Raw genomic sequence first — 22590 nt, 5'->3', positions numbered from 1 at the left:
GTCAAATGTAAGTCATCCTCACTGTGACTGATATGTAATACTGGCTCAGACGAAGTGATAATATCTCTATCAGACTGTATCGTGATAATGCGCCCCTCGTGTATGAACTTCACCTTCTGATGAAGGGAAGATGGTATAGCACCGGCCTCATGAATCCACGGGCGGCCAAGAAGCAGGTTAAAGGATGACTGAATCCTTAAAACCTGAAATACTATGGAGTAACTAACTGGCCCAATCATGACATGTGTACTGAGTGTACCCATAACTGTCCTCTGAGTCCCATCATAAGCTCTAACAGTCTGTGTAGAAGGCCCAAAATCATCTGGTGAAAACCCAAGCGCAATGGCAGTAACCAATGGACAGACGTTCAGGGCAGAGCCGTTGTCCAATAGAACAAACGGCACCCGACGGCCTAAACAAGCAACATCAATGAATAAGGGTCGAACATGATTTGATCCCTCTGGTGGCAAGTCGTCATCAGAAAACACTATACATGTAGCTCTATCAGCTGTCAACATGTGAATAAGCCCCTCTGGGGTAGTAGCAGTGTCAACCCTAATCTGGCCAAGGGCTCTGACTAATGCATCTCTGTGTGTACTAGATGAGCCCAAAAGGCTCCAAATGGATATGCGAGCCTGAGTAGTGCGCAGCTGTCGTAATATCTCATCATCCTCTCTCTGAACCTCCTCTCTAGCAGCTATACCAGCAAATGGACTGTCAACGGGTGGAGGTTGTGCCACCCTTCCACTCCGTGTAACTATCTGAACATCTCTATGAGGGGGCCTATATTCCTCTAGGAACAGAATGAAGGGTTTCATAGGTGGCACATGCTGTAAGTATACTGGTGATACTGGAGGCGGCCCATAAATCCTGTCCGGGGTCAAACTGAATGGCCTGGGGATTTGCTGTCTAGGTATATATCCAACAAAATCTGACTCCTCATATAAACTGATCGGCTGAGGAGCCTCTCCATCCCAACCCATCATAAATATCTCATCCCCTGCAAACTCAATCAAATGTACCCCTCCCGGGGGTGGAGGTACTGCTCTAGTGTCATGAGTAGGTAGCGGGTTAGTGGCTACACCCGGACGCCCCAAATCAACCAAGCCCTGATCAATCAAATCCTGAATGGCATGTCTCAGTGCTGAACAACTGTCTGTATCATGGTCTGCTCTCTGATGGTAGGCACAGTGAAGATCTGTCCTGAATCCTGGGGGGGTAGGCTGTAGTGGTGGTATAGGCGGTAGTGGGGCAATCAGTCCCCCCTCAACCAATCTCTGAAAAGCTCGGCTCAGTGGCATCCCAAGCTGTGTGAACTGTCTAACTGGCCTCGGTGGAGGCGGTGCTCTATACTGATGATGGAACTGCATAGGTGGCCTCTGGGGTGCCTGTGTAGCATATACCGGCTGTGGTGGCGGATGTAGATAAGTAGGCCCTACTGGCCTGATGGGAGCAACTGGTCTGTACTGATCATGCTGTATCATCTGATAAGGAGTGCCTAAAAACTGACTCTGAAACGGAGGACGACGTGAAGACTGGTGTCCTGTCATGCCAATAGTACCAACATCTGAGGGCCTGGGGCCTGATCCCGACTTCTTCCCCTTTGAGTCTGAAGGAGAAGAATCTGCCCATAAACCTCTAGATATGCCCTCCTCAATGCCATAGAGGGCCTGCACTAAGGAGCCAAAGTCTGTCTGAGAGAAGCCCATGAGATGCCTAGCAAAGCGGGGCTGAAGGCTGCGCATAATCATACTGATCTGATCGCGCTCTGAAGGTCTATCAATAATCTGTGCTATCTTCTCCCTCCAATGGGAGATGAATGAAGTGACTGTCTCATCCGACCCCTGCCTAAGGGCCTCTAACTCCCTCCGGGATACATCCACTATAGTATTGAAATAATACTGTCTAATAAACTCCTGTCCCAAATCAGCCCATGTCCTACGTCTCGAAGGGTCCAATGAGGCAAACCAACGCTGAGCAGAACCACTCAATGGCAGAGGGAATAACATAATCATTTGGGCCTCATCTAGTCTATGCCCACGCATAACAGTGCTATATAACTGCAAGTGAATACGGGGGCACCCTATCCCCGTGTATCTCTCAATGTCCGGCATGCGGAACTCAACAGGCAAAGCTGCTACTGGCATATCATCATATCCATCCCAACCCATAATCCTATCAGAAACATGTAGTGATCTCATCCTCTACTCAATCTTATCAATACGAGCCTGGGTATCATCAACAATCTGTGCCGGTGCCACAACAGAATGTGGCGTAGTCTCAGTCTGACCATGCAACACAAATGCTCCAGCTTGGGGAGCTGACTGAACCGGTGGTGGTGGTGGTGGTGGAACTATGTAGTCCTGCTGTATAGTAGGTCCAGATGGCCCAGATGGTGGTGGTGGTGGTGGTGGTGTGGTAAAGTCATGCAGGGTGCTCCCTGGAATCGGCAATGGCTGGGCCTGGTGCCCATCAATCCTCTGACCCAGTCCTAAGATAGCGTCCCTAAGTGATGCCATGGTATCGGTAATCTCAGCCAACTGGTCAACGGTAGCGTACTGAGGGTCCATATCTCTATGATCTGATATCTGCTCTAACTGGCTGGGTGAATCTGATCCTCTAACCAGTCTATCTCCAATCCGGATCCAAGCTCGGAAACCCAGGTCGATCTCAATCAATAATCCTACAAAAGGAAAGGGGTACGTCAGTCCCCGTGACTATCAATCCTAAAATCAAACTAGGAACGTATAACTAAAATCTTCCGAGAGAATGAACTGACATGTGATGTCAATAGCTAAACTGATATACGGTTCCACAGGCAGGAACGGGATTCTGACATGGTGATACCTCAGGGGTAATGTGGCTCAAAAGTAAAAAAAAAGAGAAAAGACAAGTCCTAAAAGACTAGATGATTGTACCCACAGGGATACGCAACCTAAGGTCCTAACTAACAATCAATCAACAATCAAAGTGACATGCTGGCCACGCATGTATCCATGAAATCCAGCTCAGGGCTATACAGGTCTTCATTGCTCAGATATCCATCTTTTCCATAGTGCTCCCAAGCATCGATATAGCCCTTATGCTAGACCCTATTCCAAACCCCTAGCTTGGTCGAAGGCGAAAAATTGGGAATGACTCCCAAGAAACACAAACAATCCATGAGGAATAGTTGACCAAGACTAGTGATTCGGAAGTAAGGGGATACACACGTGCCCCACAAACACAAGCAGCAAGCAGTCATGCAAGGGAAGGAACAGTCATACAGCAAATAGTAATGCACAAAGAGATAGCCTACCACACATCTACACACAATCTAATCATCTAAGTCTAATCCCAAATGTCATAGCTAAATACCAATCAACAATGAGCAAGCATGCTAGAATCCAACAGGTGAACACACAAGCAACAACACATCACAGGTGTAAGCCAAATACCAACCAAGTATGTGATCATCAGTCATCTATGTAGCCTAAGAGTCCACTGATCAAAGAACCATGTGCTCCGATATACCCAACTCAAGTTCAAGCTTGATCCTCTTATGAAACCAGAGATTCTGGGTTCGATCCCCAGTGGAGTCGCCAATTTGTGGACCCTCACCTGATCCACCGGACCGACGCGACTCGCTTTTAAAGGAAAAGAAAGAAAATGAAAAAAAGTTGGTGTTTTCCAGTTTTGAAAAACCCGCCCCCGGTGAGGACCGGTGTTGTTTGGAGTCGCCACTTACTTTTTATTTTTGTTTTTAAAATGGGGAAAATTAAGTAAGAACAAAAACCCCTAGTGACCCCAGTATAGAAAAAACGGTCTACGAAAACTAGATTCTGGGTTCGGGGATCACGTTACCCATTGGGAAGGTACCTCATGCGAGGTAGCACCCCTCTAGGCCCGAAACTCGGTCTCTACTAATGAATTGGGTATGTGGGAGCATATGGGTCAAAGGTCAAATGAAACCCTAGGCTAAATAGATGTCATGGATCACACAATCCTAATTGGTATTTGGCATGCATATGAATTCAACCAAACAAAACAATGGGTGCTTACCTGTGGTCCCTAGCCACGCGCTGCATAAAAGGTCAGCCAAACACAAGCAAACACATAACAAACATTCAAGATTAAGCACCATGCAAGCATATGAATTCAACAACCAAAGCCAACGATGCGTACATGTGGTCCCTAGCCAAGCGCTGCAGCAGAAGGTGAGTCAGTCACGCAACATGTATTCAAAATCAAGCATCAAAGATTGTGCCAAAAAGGAAGATAGCTGGTTGAAATGAGGTAAGGGACTCCCCAAATGCCATACAAATCGAACTAGACTCATCTAGACCACACCACCCATAACTTCAAAATTGCCCATACTAACTGAAATCAAACACTGACTTAAACCTTCAAGATGGCTCACAAGTGCCCTATAGCAAATGGGTTTGAGCCCCCATGGATAAGGGCTCGAAAAATGCTAAAATCGAGGGCTACCTAAAGTCCTCCAGCAGAACAGGTTTAACTAGTTCTCAACTGGTACAACCTATTGAGAAGAATTCCAAAATTTTTCTAGAAAACTCCTAAATGAGTGAGGATTCAAACAAAAGAAACGACACTCAATCCCGAGCCCGGATGAGTGAGAACCAGACAAAGAAAGGCAGGTGTTCCTTATGGCTGAAAGAGGCAGCCAGCTATGGTGCTGAACAGATTGAACACCAGTTCATCCGGTTGATAAAAAACCCCAAATTCAGTCAGAGTGTTCCTAAGTGATTAAGGAAGCAAACAAAAGAAACGATTCTCAATTATGAGCCCGGATGAGTGAGAACGAGACAAAGAAAGGCAGGTGTTCCTTATGGCTGAAAGAGGCAGCCAGCTATGGTGCCGAACCGGTTGAACCGGTTCCAAACCAGTTCAGCCGGTTGGTAAAAAATCCCTAATTTGGTCAGAAAGTTCCTAAGTGATTAAGAAAGACAAAAAAAGAAGCGGTTCTCAATTCCGAGCTCGGATGAGTGAGAACCGGACAAAGGAAGGCAGGTGTTCCTCATGGCTGATAGAGGCAGCCAGCTATGGTGCTGAACCGGTTGAACCGATTCCAAACCGGTTCAGCCGGTTGGTAAAAAATCCCTAATTTGGTCAGAAGGTTCTTAAGTGATCAAGGAAGCAAAAAACAACAATCATGTGTGGCCTTTATTATCCACACCCAAGCAATACAATCTTCATATCAAAGGGAAGAAAAGATGATGAGGAAGGAGAAAAAAGCATATGAAGACGAGGAAGATAAACTATAAGTAAAGAAAATTCATCGTGCTTACCTCAGAATCTCCACCAAATATGATCCGTGCATGCCGATGATGACTTCCAAAACTGAGAGGCTAGCACTCTCCTCTTCAAAAAAACCACAGTGCTGAAGCTTCTCCCACACTCTCAACTCAGGAGATGCTACTGACCTTTTGTTCTTCTCACCAGTAGGATTTCCCCTCTCCAAAATGTCCAAGGTCCTTTGCTCTCCTATCCTTTTACCTTTTATACCCATACCCCTCTTAGCATTTGAGCCTCCTGGGTTCCTTCCCCTTCAGCACCGAAATTCCCTTCATCAGCATGGGAACCACACCCCTCATTACTTCTCTTAGACTTACAAGGCCAGCTCATTCCCTTCAGTTTTTTTCAGCTTGCTTCACCACCAAGAATCCATATGGATTCGTGGTGGGCTGCAAGGAACCCAAACCAAGGCCTAAAATGGACCCACAACATTGTCCAAAACCAATCTGGAGCTTATGGGCCTGAGCCATGTAGGATTTGGGCCTCAAAATTACTAGAATTAGTGTTTTACCTCAGCTGACTCAATGAACCGGCTGAACCGGCCGAACCGGATGCCAACTGGTCGACCTGATGGAGAAAAATTCTGAAAATTTGACAGAATGTTCCTAGTAGAGTAAGGAATCCATTAAAAAAACGGTGCATGATTCCAAGTTCGGAAGAGGGAGATATGATCAAAACAATTACCAAAAATCAGTGTTCTACACCGGCTGACATAATGAACCGGCTGAACCGGCTGCCAACCAGCCGACCGGTTGCAAAATATTTTGAAAATTTTATAGAATGTTCCTGGAAGAATAAGGAATCCATAAAAAGAAACGGTTCTTGATTCCGAGTTTGGATGAGGGAGATAAAATCAAAACAAGCCCGAGTGCTCCGAACCTCAACATGCCCCTATAAACCCCAACTAAGCTAAAACATCGGGATGACCCCACTTCCTTCCTATAGCGTGATGTGAACAACTAGGAAAATGGCCATGGTGACCCTCCTAAATAAACCACATATGCACCACAATGGACCACACACAAACCCACACGAGGCTCGGACACCGACTAAGCCCAAAAGGGGCCCTAGTGGTGTCATATGCGAACGATGGGTGGATGTGACACCAGAAGGATAAATGCCAGTGTCGAGGGACAAAATTGAGGGTCTACAAGAGCGTCAGACGATGCTGCCTCTGGTACAGGCTCCGAGGGAGCTGAAGTGGATGGATCAGGAGGGACTTCCCTTGGCTCGGGAAGTTCTGGGGAATGCTGATGGAGCCATACCTGATTCCATTGGTCAAGAGAGAAGCCTTCTCGACAATGGCGGCGGGGCTCAGAATGAGGGTCTGCAGGAAAACCCATATGCGCCAAAACATGGCATAGCAGCCGAGGGAAAAGTAAAAGAATGGTGTCTGCCCTCGTAAAACACCGCGTATGCACCTTCTCCTCAAAATGGAGGAGAGCGGCCATAATCAAATGATGGGGGCCAAAGTAGTAGCCCTCAGAGATACGGAATAATGCCTCTAGAATGGCTGCTGCCTCTGCACTCTATGCTGAAGAGGAAAAAGATTGGCGCGAAGCACCACATCAACTAGGAGCATCCCGAGGGGAAGCTCTCTCCTCATAACGATCCTTTGGGAAGATGTCCCTCGAGATAAGATACGAACCATGTCCCACTCAGAAAGTGGGGCCCAACCTCTAAATGCAGTGGGATCTGCTGGTGCGTAAGGGATATGGAAAGCCTCGGCAATCTGTCTAGCCCCCAAAATACCCTGGCTTCCATTAATGGTAAAAGGTATCGAGGCTGGCACCGGGACGTCACGAGTAGTCATAGACTAGTAAAAGTCTAAAGCTACTCGAGGATAAAAGAACTGGGGCGGAGTCATAAAGGGTACAAGATGGTACCTCTCAAGTAGGCGGTATGAATCCCGCAACTCAGGCTGCTGTCGCAAAATAAAGTGATCAAAATATGCCTCGACATGAAATGCTCTCGATCGGCAATTGGAGTTGCCCTCAATGGGCGAGCTGGCTCTAGGGCGCCTCGTGGAAGGAGGCTGAGACTATGAATCCCGAGGTGCTCTGGAGGACTCTCCTGGCTCTGAAGTCTTGGCCTTCTTTGTAGGAGGACTCCTAGGTGGAATCTGAGTAGGGGCCACAGGCGTGGCAGATGCTCTTCTCGTATGGTATCTGCGCTGAGGGGCAGAATCAGGTAATGTAGAGGTGCATCTAGTGGGGCCCGGACAGGGGCAGCTCTCTGACTGCTCTAGGGAGCTAAGGCATATCCTCCTCGGGTCTTAGGCATGAGGAAGCGACGAAATGAGGCTCAGAGGCTTGGAATTGGGGAGGGTAGGGATGGAGAAGCTCAAAAATTCGCACAAGGGGGGTGTTGTGCGAAAATTTCGCACAAGACACTATTCACCCGCCCAAATGCAAAATTGTGGCTCCTTCAAATGGTGAAAATTCTTGGTTTTTGAGGGTGGGAAATGCTGGCTGAGGTAGGAAAGGGATTTTTCATGGTGGCTAGGCTTGGAAATTGGAGCTTTTTAAGAAGAGAATTTAGAATTTGGAAGCTCCTCTAGCCGGCGGCAATGGGTTTCTTATGAAGAAACCATGGCTTGAATCCTTAGCTTGAGGTTTTGGTTTGGTAAAAGCAAGGTTGGGATTGGTTTAGGGATGGATTTAGAGTGTTGAGTGAAGAATTGAAGGGTTTTTGATGGTGGAAGGAGGAGAAAGAGCTGAAAATGGAAGGTGTGGACTGTTGTGAATAGTGGAGGCTGCGGCTATGGAGTGAAGCTATGGGGATGAGCTGCCATGGTGGTGTTGAGGATGGGGAATGATGAAGGAGAGGAGCTTAAGGATGGAAAGGGGTGATCAGAAGAGAGGTGTTGAGAGAATTGAAGAAGAAGAAACTTAGAATTGAAGAGGAGAACATGGCTTTTAAAGAGGAAGTGCGAATTTCGCACATGGTGATGGGTAGTGCGAAAATTTCGCATTCCTGTGGTTCTCCAAGACAGAAAGCATGGTTTTGAAAATTTGTCACAAAAATGAATTCACACAAGGTTCGCACAAGGTTCGCATTCCTGTGAAATTCGCATTGAGATTTTGGGAAGGGACCGAGAGCATGCTTTTGAAAATTTGTCACAAAAGAGAATTCGCACAAGGGGATGTGTTGTGCGAAAATTTCACACAAGGGGAATGGGTGGTGCGAATTTTGCTGTGTCTTGGCTTTTCTTCCCCGTTTTCCCTTGTTTTCACCTTGACTTCATTCTTCAAGCTTTCCTACCTACATGTTAACACAAAAAACCAATTCAAACCACATTAGAATGAAATTAAAGTCAAAAAATAAAAATCAAAACATGAAAAAACACAAGAGAAACTAGATTAAACTAAAATTAATGCAAAAGGGAACAAAAAGAGGATGAACTTTTTAGTCTTTGAAGAGACTAAGTTCAACCATGAACTGAGTGTTTTTCATGTTAGAGGTGGATCAAGGAGGATGAATTCCTCCTTGTCTCGGGAAAATGATTCGATATAGGGCTTGAGACGATGCCCATTCACTTTGAAAGTTCGAGTGCTATTGAAGTTGAGTAGTTCCACTACTCCATTTGGTTGCACATCATGAATTATGAAAGGACCCGTCCACCTTGATTTCAATTTTCCCGGAAAAAGATGAAGCTTAGAGTCATAAAGCAAGACTCTTTGTCCCTTGGCAAAATTCTTCTGATTTACCAACTGATCATGCCATTTCTTCAACCTCTCTTTTGCAATTTTTGAATTGAGGTAAGCATCATTCCTCATTTCCTCCAATTCATTCAAATCCAAACATCTCTTCAACCCAGCTCTTGTCAAATCCATGTTGAGCTTCTTGATTGCCCACCATGCTTTATATTCAACCTCCACTGGAAGATGGCACGCTTTGCCATAAACAAGGCGATAAGGAGACATTCCAAGAATGGTCTTGTAAGCGGTCCTATAAGCCCATAAGGAATCTAGGAGCTTAATAGACCAATCCTTCCTATTCACATTCACCACCATCATCAATATATTCTTGATCTCCCGGTTGGCTAACTCAACTTGGCCACTTGTTTGAGGGTGATAAGGTGTAGCTACCTTGTGCTTAACCCCATATTTGGCTAGAAGAGTCTCAAAAGGTTTATTGCAAAAGTGGGTTCCTCCATCACTTATAATGGCCTTAGGCACTCCAAATCTTGCAAAGATGTTCTCCTTAAGGAATTTAAGAACCACCTTATGATCATTGCTCCTACATGGGATTGCTTCTACCCACTTAGAGACATAATCCACTCCCACCAAAATGTAGGAGTGTCCAAACGACATTGGAAATGGTCCCATGAAGTGTATCCCCCAAACATCAAAGACATCCACTATCAAGATGGGGTTCAAGGGCATCATATTTCGGCGTGTTAGCTTCCCAAGCCTTTGGCACCGATCACATCCCTTGCACATAGAGTGGGCATCCTTGAAAAGAGAGGGCCACCAAAAACCCGATTGGATCACTTTCATAGTTGTTTTTTTGGAGGCAAAATGACCTCCACATGCACTATCATGACAATGGGATAGAATTCCTAATTGCTCTTGCTCAGGAACACATTTCCTTATGATTTGATCCGCACAATATTTGAAGAGAAAAGGCTCTTCCCAATAATAGGCATGGATCTTAGCAAAGAAATGCCTCTTGTCTTGGGCACTCCACTCACTTGGAACTTCTCCAGTAACCAAGTAATTTGCAATGTGAGAATACCATGGAGCTACCTCATTGACATGAGAGACTCCTCAGGGAAGTCATCATTGATAGGTAGACCATGTGAGTCATGTGCTATCACAAGCCTTGACAAGTGGTCAACTACCACATTTTCTACTCCCTTTTTATCCCGGATTTGGAGATTGAATTCTTGGAGCAGAAGGATCCATCTTATCAATCTTGCCTTGGCATCTTGCTTGGTTAGCAAGTACTTCAAAGCGGAATGGTCAGTGAACACCACTATAGAGGACCCTACCAAATAGGCACGAAACTTATCTAAGGCAAAAACTACCGCCAATAACTCATTCTCAGTAGTTGTGTAGTTCCTTTGAGCCTCGTTCAAAGTTTTGCTCGCATAATAAATCACATAGGGCTTTCCATCTTCTCTTTGCCCCAAAACAGCCCCCATAGCAAGATCACTTGCATCACACATTACCTCAAAAGGTAATTTCCAATTTGGGGCTTTCACTATTGGTGCAGTTGTGAGGAATTGCTTCAATTCCTCAAAACTCTTCTGACATTTCTCATCCCACACAAACTTGGCATCCTTTACCAAGAGTTCACAAAGAGGTTTTGAGATTTTTGAGAAATCCTTAATGAACCTCCTATAGAACCCGACATGTCCTAGGAATTGCCTAATTCCTTTAACATTTGTGGGAGGTGGCAACTTAACAATTAGCTCCACCTTTGCCTTATCTACCTCAATGCCATTCTTGGAGATTATATGTCCTAAGACAATTCCTTGTTGTACCATAAAATGGCACTTCTCCCAATTTAGCACTAGGTCTTTCTCAATACATCTTTGGAGAACAGCTTCTAAATGCAACAAACACTCCTCATAAGAACTTCCATAAGCAGTGATGTCATCCATGAAGACTTCCATGATGCGCTCCACCATATCACTGAAGATGCTTAGCATACATCTTTGGAAAGTTGCAGGAGCATTACATAAACCAAAGGGCATTCTCCTATATGCAAAAGTACCAAAGGGGCAAGTGAAGGTTGTCTTTTCTTGATATTCCAAATCAATCTCTATTTGGAAGTACCCTAAGTAACCATCCAGAAAACAGTAGAAAGGATGTCCTGAGACTCTCTCAAGGACTTGGTCCATGAAAGGCAATGGGAAATGGTCCTTCCTAGTCACTGAATTCAACCTCCTGTAGTCTATACACACCCTCCATCCTGAGGTAGGATGTGTAGAGACTTCCTCCCCTTTCTCATTCTGGATCACAGTAATTCCAGATTTCTTTAGGACTACTTGGGTGGGGCTCACCCACAAGCTATTTGAAATGGGATATATGATCCCTGCTTGAAGTATCTTCAGAACTTCACCCCTCACCACCTCTTGCATGTGAGGATTCAACCTCCTCTGGGGCTGCCTCACTGGTTTTGCATCTTCCTCCATATAGATATGATGGGTGCACACTAAAGGGCTAATCCCTTTCAGATCAGAAATTTGCCATCCAATGGCTTTCTTGCATTTTCTGAGGACTCCCAAAAGACTATCCTCTTGATCACTTGTGACAGTTGAAGAAACCACCACTGGACATTTCTCATCCTCCTCCAAATATGCATACTTCAAATCAACAGGAAGTGGCTTCAAAACCAGCTTTGGAGGGTCCTCCATAGCTGCTCCTTGTGAGTCCTCTTTATTGAACAGTGGTAAGATCTCTTCCCGTCTCCTCCAAGGAGACATGATGGCTAACACATCAGAGGGTTCAGGTAACCCTGCATCAAGCACTCCAAGGTTTTCATTCAGGTTCTCTTCTAAACTCTTGTCACAATGCTCTTCAACCAAGGTGTTGATCAAGCACACCTCCTCCAATCCTTCCTCCTCTTCTGGGTGAAGATGCCTCTTGCATAGGTGGAATATGTTTAATTCCAAGGTCATGTTTCCAAATGTGAGCTGCATCACCCCATTTCTACAATTGATGATAGCATTGGAGGTAGCCAGGAAAGGTCTCTCAAGGATGATTGGCACATAATTTGGTTCCTTAACAGTGAGATCAGTATCAAGCACAACAAAATCCACGGGATAGTAGAATTTGTCCACTTGAACTAGAACATCCTATATCACCCCCTTGGGATTTTGACTGACCTATCAGCTAAGGAGAGTGTGATGGTTGTGGGCTTCAATCCTCCAAGTCCCAGTTGCTTGTACACAAAGTATGGGAGCAAATTCACACTTGCCCCCAAGTCTAGTAAAGCCTTCTCCACATGTGTCCCTCCAATGTTGACTGAAATGGTGGGGCATCCCGGATCTTTGTACTTAATTGGAGACTTACTCTGAATGATAGCACTTACTTGCTCAGTGAGGAATGCATTCTTTGTCACATGTAACCCTCTCTTGACCGTGCACAAGTCCTTTAAAAATTTTGCATATGTGGGGACTTGCTTGATCATATCAAGTAAGGGTATATTCACCTTCACTTGTCTCAAAACTTCAAGAATTTATGATGAATTCTTGATTTCCTTCTTTCCATGTAAAGCTTGAGGAAAAGGGGGAGGCATATGTTTCTTCATCATATCCTCTTTAATCACTATCCTTGGCTCTTCTTCAATGCTTGATTTGGATGCACTTTTCTTCCCACTCTTCTCTTCTTGGTTATTGCTCTCTTTAACCAAGGTTCTCTTTGACATGAGTTCTTCATCTTGCCTCACCTTAGGCAAGGGTTGATCAACCTCCTTCCCACTCCTCAAGGTGATCACAGCTTTAACCTCCCTCAACTTTGAAGACTCCCCATCTTGGGTTTCAACTTCATGAACACCCTTGGGATTTTGGCTTGGTTGATAGGGAAACTTTCCTTTCTCATTCACTGTGTTGAGGTTGGTAAGCCTAGAGATGGAGTATTGAATATTATCTATCTTCTGAGATAGATCATTTTGCATCCCCTTCATTCTCTTAATTTGAGAACTCTCAACATTTTCAATCTTTTGGTGCAATTGGGAGTTGATTGCCTTTTGTTCACCCACAAAGTCACCCATGACTTTACTTAGGTTCACAATGGCTTGCTCCACTGAAGAGGTTTGTTGAGGTGCTTGGGTCTGGGCTTGTGGTTGATATGGAGGTGGCCTTGGTTTCCAAGAAAAATTTGGATGGTTTCTCCAGCTTGAATTATAGGTGTTTCCATAAGGTGCATTATTGTTGGGCCTAAATTTCCCCACAACATTGGCTTGATCACCTAACATCTCCCTCATGGCTGGAATGGTTGGGCACTCATCTACCACATGATCACATGATTGGCAAATGGTGCATGGCATGACATGGGCTTGTGTCTCGGAAATGGCTTGGACTTCATGCATCTTTTTCAACTCAAGTTCTTCCAACCTCCTTGCCATTGTTGCCACCTTAGCTTTCATGTCCATGTCCTCACTTAACATGTACATTTCACCCTTTGGATTTTGGGTTGGTTGAGAGGGAAACTTTCCTTTTTCTCTTGAGTTGGGCTCATCCCATGCTCTTGACACCTCAGACACATAACTTAAAAAGTCCATGGCTTCTTCTGGATTCTTACTCATAAAATCTCCCCCACACATGGTTTCAAGAATTTGCTTCATGGAGGAAGACATCCCATCATAAAAATAGCTCACCAAGAGCCATGTATCAAAGCCATGATGAGGACAAGCATTGATGGCCTCCATATACCTTTCCCAACATTCATGGAACTTCTCATTTTCTTTTGCAGAAAAGTTTGAGATTTGTCTCTTCAACCCATTGGTCCTATAGGTGGGGAAAAATTTCTTCAAAAATTCGGGCTGAAGATCAACCCAATTCCTTATGCTCCTTGGCCTTAAAGAATTAAGCCATATTTTTGCCTTGTCCTTCAAAGTAAAAGGGAATAGCTCGAGTCTCATCAAGTCTATTGAAGCTCCTCCCTCTCTAAAAGTATTGCACACCTCCTCAAACTCCTTGATGTGGGCATATGGATTCTCACTCTCCATTGCATGGAAATTTGGTAGGAGGGGCACAATATGGGGCCTTATAATCAACTACTCAAGAGGAGGTACGATGCATGAGGGTGCACTCATCCTTGGTGGGTGCATTCTATCCCTCATGGATAGATATGCATTTGGATTACCCCCTTGACCGTGTTGAGAATTCTGATCCTCTTGTGGAGGGTCCATGATGTTTACACAGATATCCAACTCTATGTCTTGAGGATTCTCAATCCTTACTAATCTTCCCTCTTGGTCCCGAATCCAATAGGGCATGCACAAGTTACAACTTACCTGAAAACAAAACAAAGACAACAAAAACAAGAGAAAACTAGAAAAAAGTTAAGGTTAGAAAGAAAACAAAAATAAACGAAATGAAATTAGTGAAAAAGGAATTCACCAAACTTGTGATGGAAATCACAAGTAGCCTCTAAAAGGTTGTATCACTGTATTGTGGCACCATCCCCGGCAATGGCGCCATTTTGATTCCGTGAAAGTCCATGCGGGTCTTTTAATAAAAAACATTTATAAAACCTATGACCTCATACTAGCGTAGCAAAGCTACTATAGCATAGTGGCTCTAGGGTCAAACTCTGGGATGGGTTTTCATTCTACCAGTGATATACTCAAGATTAGAAATTGAATTTGGTGAGTTCCTTTATTAAAAACTTAAAGTTTAAAAGAAAATAAAATTTGTTTTGAAAGGTGTTTGAAACTAAACTAACATAAAACTAAGTAAAAATGGAAGAAAGAAAGTTTCTCGGAGCTAGAGGTTGCTAGGATCAAGTTCAAAATGCAAAGTGGGAAATTCCAGATTTTTCTTCTCGCATTGGGGACAACAACATAAAGGATGGTTGTTTCCCGAACCGGTATAGGTTTAACAATGAAGATTTAATCCATAAAAAGTCAATAGAAATGGTAGTCAAGTTCCATTAATGGCTTTAGACACTGTGGGTCTTCACCTTGAGCCACTTTCCAATGGCTCGTACATGATAACTAATGGACTGATGTGGATCTAGCAATAAGCATCCACAGAGACCTGAAGCTTACCATGTATTGGCCATTCAAAGTGATTCTAAGGGATTTAAAGCAAAACTTTGGATTTAAAAGCCATTTATGAACTCCAACTACCTGTATTTAATGCACGAGAGTTTTCCACTCTAGCATCTGGACTTTTCACCTAGCTTCCTTTACTCCAAGAAACTAAAAGTTTAGCCTCTCATCCTCTGGGAAAACATCCTCAGAGGTTGTTTGGCTTCCAAGAAAAAGAAAATAGTAGAAAGAAAAGGAAAACGAGAGAGCTCTGTATTTCACTAAGTGTAAAATGTAACATATTTTCCGAGAGATGATTTCCACCCCTCTTATAGTCTTTACAAAGCAAAGCCTGTGATTGGCTAGTTACAAGGACAAGAAAGGAATTTACATAAAAAAAATACAAAAGAAAAGATCTAAAGTGGAGTCGGCAGAACAGAGGAGAATTCGCACCACGCATGGGATGGTGCGAATTTCGCACAAGCAGGGGTGTTGTGCGAATTTCGTACAACCTGAAGGTGTTGTGCGAATTTCAAGGTGTTGTGCGAATTTCGCACAAGCCTAGAGTAGTTGTCTTTCAAAGGCCATATCTTCCTCATTTCAGCTCCAAATCGTACACGGTTTGAAGCATTGGATTTTTGACTTCCTAAGCTTTGAAATGGTATATAGTATGTAGAAAATGGACTTCATGAAGTACTCCAAAAGTGCGAAGGAAGACTGCAACTATTGTCATCTATTTTCTTCATTCTGTTTGTTTTTCCTCTTTGCTTCACTCCTTTACTTGGCTTGTCTTAATGATCCAAAAAGCTTTCAAAACACTAAAACTAGCCATAAATATGATTAGAAGTCGTTGCTAGGTCCTTAACATGCCAATTGGAATAAAGATGGAGAACTACTACACAAAAGTACTTAAAACATAATGAATTAAAGGTGCAAAATAGCACCTTTTGGGTAGTAATCAAAGCTATGAACAACTCAGGGCAGTAATTAACATGAACGACTTCGGGTAGTGAGCTAAAGGATCTAGATGCTAAAAATAAGTTACGATTATGGATGGCATGAATGACTTTGGGCCATAGGCTTAGGCCTTTAGATTCTATGAACAACTCAACCCTGTGGTTGACATTAAAGACTCTTAGTCATGAGCTTAGGGCTCTAGAAGTTAGCACAACTTAAGGTTGTCGATGACAAGAAATACTCTAAGTCATGAGATCAAGGCTCTAGATTTTATACATAGGTTAGGTGATTCGTGCCCAATTGGTGTCTCAGCTGATTCGTGTCCAGCTAATGCTCCTTGATTGAGGGAGTAATCAACAAAATTTATAACCTATTACACCATATACTAGGGTAGCAAAGAAAAAGCTACTATAGCATAGTGGCTCTAAGATCGTTCATTGGGATGGGTTTTCACTTCACAATTGATATTAATTCAAAGCTGAATTGGTGCCTTTTCATTTCAAGGTTAGCTTTAAAAGAAAACATAAAGATGTTTGAATGAAAAAGGTTCGGTTTTAAACTAACCAAAAATAGTAACTGATTTTACTTACAAAGAAAAGTGTTTCTTGGAGTTCAGATCACTAGGCTCAGGTTCCTTGTAAAAAAAGGGAGTTCCGGCCACTTGTTTCTTTTCCTCGCATTCGGGATTTAACATATAGTTATTTCCCGAACCGGTGTGGTACAGATGCAGCCCATTTATGAATTTCAGCATTAATTCCCTCTCACTGATGCATCTCACAATGGCTCGTGCCTCTCACCTAGCATTTGCCATTCAAGGTGATCTTTAACCTTGGACTTCCCTTCAAAAGCTCGCAAGAGATAACTAATGGATGTCTCCTTGGAGTCCAAAAGCTTACCAAGTGTTGGCTATTCTAGAAAATCCTACCTTCAAACCACCTCCCAAAGGCTCGCAAGAGATAAACTAGTGAATCTCCATGGACGGAGATCACTTGCCTTACCAAGTGTTGGCCCAGGTGATTTAAAGGCGTTTTAAGTTAACTAAAAAGATAAAAACCATTAACGGGTCACACTTTCTCTTCATTAAGAACTAAAACAACAAAACTTCCAATTTATGCATTCGAAAACTTACCCGATTACCTTAGCTCCAAGAGATGAAGAGCCTAGCCTCTCATCCTCTGAGGAAAAATCCTCAGAGTTTGATTGGCTAGAAAGAAAAATAACGAGAAAACAAAAATATGAAAGAAAAATAGAGCAAGTGCTCTGTAGATATATTTCTTACTTATACCAAAGGTTCGTCGTCCTCCTCCTGAGAACAGGCTCCCGAGAGCTATATATAAAGAAAATTACAAAACAAAACATCTGAGGTTATTCACCCCTTTTCCAAACTTAATAACTAAGGAATCCTATAATTGGTGGGTTACAAAGAGAAAATGGGAATTTAGACATCAAAAATCTGAAGCAAAATATCCAAAAGTGTCGGTCGCAAATATCGGGAAACTTTAGGAGAAATTCCACAGCACTGTGCAAAATGGTTGCGAAATCATTTCGCAGTAAAAGGGTGATTTCGCAGTCGTGCAAAATTCTTCCTTCAGCTTGGAGTGATTGGCTTCCAATAGCTGTAACTCCTTCATTTCAACTTTGAATCCTGCACAGTTTGAAGCATTGGATTTTTGACTTCCTGAGCTTTGAAACGACATATAGCATGCATAAATTGGACTCCAGGAAGTGCTCCAAAAGTGGCTGACATGACTGTCATCAAGAATGCTTCATGGCACATTTCTCTTTGCTTCCCCTCCTTGCATTCCGGATTTGCTTATGGCAAAGGACTTCAAAGCTTCGGTTCTTCATGTTTCTGAGCTTTCCATTGCTTTGCCATGGATTCCAAATAACTCTCCTCAATCTCGGATTGCTTTGGTGATCAAAAAGCTATCAAAACACCAAAACTTAACACAAATTGATTAGAATTGATTGCAAGGGTCCTTAACATGTTAATTGGGTTAAAAGGCAATAACTACTACTCAAAAGTGTTTAAAAGAGTTAATTAAAAGCTATGAAATAGCACTTTTTGAGTAGTAATCACTCCCCCCCAACCGACATATTGCTAGTCCCTTAGCAATGGAGGAGAGAAAAATAAAAATAAACAATACTATAATTTACAACATCATGCTGATAAAAAAAAAACAATTTTCAAGTGGCATGATGATCTAACTCTCACATGGAACATTAAAGAAATAAAACTCAAACTTCAACAAGAGTTATCAAATAACTTGTCTAATCACAATTCATAAAGAGAAGGCATTATGCAAATTTAAGCTTTTAAAAGAGTTTCCACTCCCAAAGGGTCAAACCTTACTCTTCCACAAAAATCTAAGTGTTATTTATTAGTTTCCGAATATAGTATGTTGAACTAATCTCTCCCCCCAACCAAGTTTTTTTTTTTTAAAGCTTAGCAAACTGATCAACCTCCAATAGGTTAAGAACGCACCTCTTTTCTCACAATTTTTTTTTTCATTGTAGGAGTACAAGGCTTAAAGGTATTCCTTTTTAAATTGTCCATGTAACGGGGGTCCATCGATGACTCCCAACCAATTAAGGTTTAGGGCATCAAGCTTTAAGGATCTTTCAACCACTAATTCCTCGGATTTTACCCCAGACTTTTGAGAATGAATTTTAATACCCAAGCACCTACAGTATGTTAAACTCCACCTATTCACCTTTGTAACAAGCATTGAGGTCGGTGACTCCCAACCAATTAAGGCTTCGGGCGCCAGGTTTTAAAGATTTTCACCATATACCCCTCAGACCTTGCTTGGGTTTCAAGGCAAGTAAACATTTTTTCTTTCTTTCTTTTTTTTCTTCAAAGACTCATTGGCCTTTTATAAGGTGTCCCAACACCATTAAATGAGGTCAAAGGTACCAAGTCTAAAATTTTCCTAAGTCAAGAGGGAAATAGTTTTTCATCTTATAATCGGAGCCTATTGTGCACAGTGTGTGAATAGCTTAAAGTGGAAGAACTAAGGTTGACTTCAATAGAAGTTTCAACAATTCATCAACTTTAGTAAGCATAATACAAACTCTAAGTCAAGTAAAAAGACAAAAAATCAATTTCTCCCTTTTTAGTTTGAAAATTTTTCCTTAATAACCATGGAGAGTAGAATAAAAACTTTCAAAAATTTTAAAAATTAAGCAAAGAGCAACTAAATTACCAAAATAACTTAGCATTATTAACAATACTTACTTCCTCAACTCTCCCCCCAACCAAGCTGAACATTGTCCTCAATGTGACAACAACGATTGAACAATAGGGAGGAAGTGGTACCTCCTGAGTGACATGGAGTCCGAGTCGTATAGGAGAAACCACATGTTTCAAAGAAAACATAAGAGTTAGTGAGTAGAGGAAATAGAAAAATGCCAAGTTTAAACAAAAATGATGTCTATATATGATGCATCATCAGTAATACATCCAATCCCATAATATAAGACATCAAAACATGGAATTATCTATACTAATATAATATGTAAAGACAAAAAGTAAAGAGATGATCAAGTAATGGTAAGGTCCTGTGGAGCTGATGTGTCTGTGGTGGCCTCTTGAATGGGTTGGATCAGGACTTTGGCCTTTGTTCTGGTAGTCTCCTTAGGTGGCATAGTCTCCTCAGTTGGAGCTGTGGGCTCTGATGGTTTAAGGAGGTCAGAAATGGAGTGAGAGGCTTAGTGTGTGTGATCCCAGGGTGCGCGGGTCTCTCCTCTTCATATGCATGGTTGCGGGGCTCTGTTAGCATTTTAGCAATTTCTCTTGGCTTTGCAAGGTGTTTTTGCAAACCTTTCTCCATTTCACAAGTCAATTTCGCAATTTGAAGGCCATTTTGAAGCTTGGAGGTGATTTCGCAGCCATTTCAAAGCTTGGAGATCATTTCGCAGCCTAAAGGTGATTTCGCAGCTCAAAGGTGATTTCTCCGCTGCGAAATATTTTTGCAGCCCATTTCGTAGCCATTTCGCAGCTTCGAAATGAGGGGAACTGTGCTGCAAAATGGCACTCGTGTGCCAAAGAGTGGTTTCCCAGCTGCGAAACACCCTTCCAAATGGCGTCTCGGCTGCGAAATTCCCGCTCAGCTTTGCGCGCTCGTCTTTAAATGGCCATAACTTCTTCATTTCACCTCCAAATCGTGTACCATTTGAAGCATTAGACTCCTGACTTCCCAATATTTGAAACGAGATGTGGTATGCATAATTTGAGCTCCAGGAAGTGCTTCAAAAATGTGTCCAATAGTAGCAAAATGGAGGTGCGACATTTCCGCTCATGGTTTGCACAGTCATCTTCAAAAGGCCATAACTTTTCCGTTTCAAATCCAAATCGAGCACCGTTTGAAGCTATGGGCTCCTGACTTCCCAAGATTTGAAACGAGATATGGTATGCATAATTTGAGCTCCAGGAAGTGATCAAATTGTGTCCAACAGTTGCCGAAATGGGGGTGCGGCTGTGACATGTCTGTTCATGGTGTGCGCGCTGAAGAATTTTAAGGTGTGGAGGTTTTGCAGCCATTTCGCAGCTGCGAAATGAGTGTACGGGGCTTTCAAATGGCACTTGTGGAATGGGGCTTTGGCTGTGAAAAGTGGGAGTTTTTACGCTTTGGGATTTCGCAGTCGTTTCGCAATTGCAAAATGAGGGTCACTGTGCTGCGAAATGGCACTCGTGTGCCAAAAATGGTTTCGCAGCTGCGAAACACCCTGCGGAATGGAGCTTTGGCTGCGAAATTAGGAATTTTCATGCTTTGGAGCTTCGCAGCCGTTTCGCAGCTGCGAAATGGGGGCTCCTGTGTTGCGAAGTGGCACTCATGTGCCAAACTTGGTTTCGCAGAGGAGTCAATTGAGTTGCGAAATGATTTCGCAAAGGACGACCGTTTTCGTAGAGATACATTGATTCCGCAGCGGCTTCTTTTAGGTTGCGAAATCTCGCAGACCCCTGTTTTTCCCCTGTTTTTACACTTTTTCTTGCTCCAAACGACTTTCCCTCAATTTATTTGCAATTCCTCCTGATTTTGATCATCCAAAAACCTATATTACATCAAAACAAATTAGAATTAAAGCATTGAAATCAAAATTAAAGCATTTAAATCAAAATTTAAAACATTGAAATCAAAATTAAAACAAGTAAAAAAAAAAACAAAACAAAAAGATATGGACTAGCTAGTCTTTAAAAAGACTAAGTCCATAAAAAAATTTGCTCCTGATTTAGCTTACCCGGATCCCATATGAAGTTTGCATCCTTCACTTGAGACTTGGTTTGTATGATTTTCCCATACAAAGCTTTCTTCATCAATTCTTCCTTGATGACTATCCTCTGTGGTTCTTCATCTATTTCAAAATCATAGTCATCTTCGTCTATGCTTTTCCCTTTTTTCTTTCCTTTGATTTCCTCCCTCTTTTCTTTCTCTATTTCACTCTCTTCCTTGTGCTCTAGCTTGCATGTGAGCGGATCAACCTCTTTACCACTCCTTAAAGTGATAACCTCTTCAACTTCCTTCACCATTGAAGATTCTCCCTCTTGAGCCTCCACTTCATGGATGCCCTTGGAATTTTGATAAGGTTGAGAAGGAAAATTTTCTTTTTCTTGCATTGTGTTGAGGTTGGCAAACCTTGAGATTGAATATTGGAGATTATCTATCTTTTGAGATAGATCATGTTGCACTTCATCCATCTTTTTGTTCAATGAACTCTCTACACTGTCAATTCTTTGACTGAGCTGAGCATTGATGGATTTTTGAGATCCAACAACGTCTCCCACGACCTTGCTAAGATTCATCATAGCTTGTTCAAGGTTTGAGGCTTGCTGTGGTGCTTGAGCAGGTTGCTTGTATTGAGGCGGCTGTGGTTTCCAAGAGAAATTTTGATGCTCCCTCCAATTGGAATTGTAGGTGTTATAATCACCATACATTTCTCTCACCGTTGGAATGGTAGGACACTCCTTCACCAAGTGCTCATAAGATAGACAAATGGCACAAGGCATAGATTGCAATGGTGTCTGAGAGATGGCTTGCACTTCTTGCATCTTCTTCATTTCTAGCTCTTCCAATCTCCTTGCCATAGCTGCAATCTTTGCCTTCATGTCTATGCCATCATTCAAAATATATGCCTCACTCTTAGCATTAGGTTGAGACGTTATTCTTCCCATATCTTCTAGCATTTGGTTCATCCCATCCTCTTGAAACTTCAGCCACATAACTCATGAAGTTCATGGCTTCCTCTACTATCTCGTATTCAACATGGCATGCACAACTAGCAATTTGTGAATTAAAAACAGAGAAAACAAAAGAAAAAAAAATCTAAGAAATTAAGGTAAACTAAAAACTAAATAAAAGGTATACTAAAATATGAACAAAGAAAGAGAAACAAATAAAAAGAGTTAGTAAAAAGAAAAGAAAAGTCACCAAACTTGTGATGAAGATCACAAGTATTTTAGAAATGTGATTCACTGTAAAGTGGCACCATCCCCGGCAACGGTGCCATTTGATTCATGCCTACTTGGTGTCTCAGCTGATTCATGTCCAGTTGGTGCTCCTTGATTGAGGGAGTAATCAACAAAATTTATAACCTATTACACCATGAACTAGGGTAGCAAAGACAAAGCTA

General features: G+C 42.6%; 1 pseudogene; it reads right to left on the bottom strand.

The window, feature by feature from the left end:
- Positions 1–22590, bottom strand: part of LOC132253130 (uncharacterized) — a 157294-nt pseudogene that overhangs the window by 94813 nt on the left and 39891 nt on the right.

This window comes from Vitis vinifera, chromosome 18 (genome assembly GCF_030704535.1).
Source record: "Vitis vinifera cultivar Pinot Noir 40024 chromosome 18, ASM3070453v1".
NCBI lineage: Eukaryota > Viridiplantae > Streptophyta > Magnoliopsida > Vitales > Vitaceae > Vitis > Vitis vinifera.
Note: the sequence above shows the minus strand (reverse complement) of the source record. Positions and strands in the feature narration are given on the sequence as shown.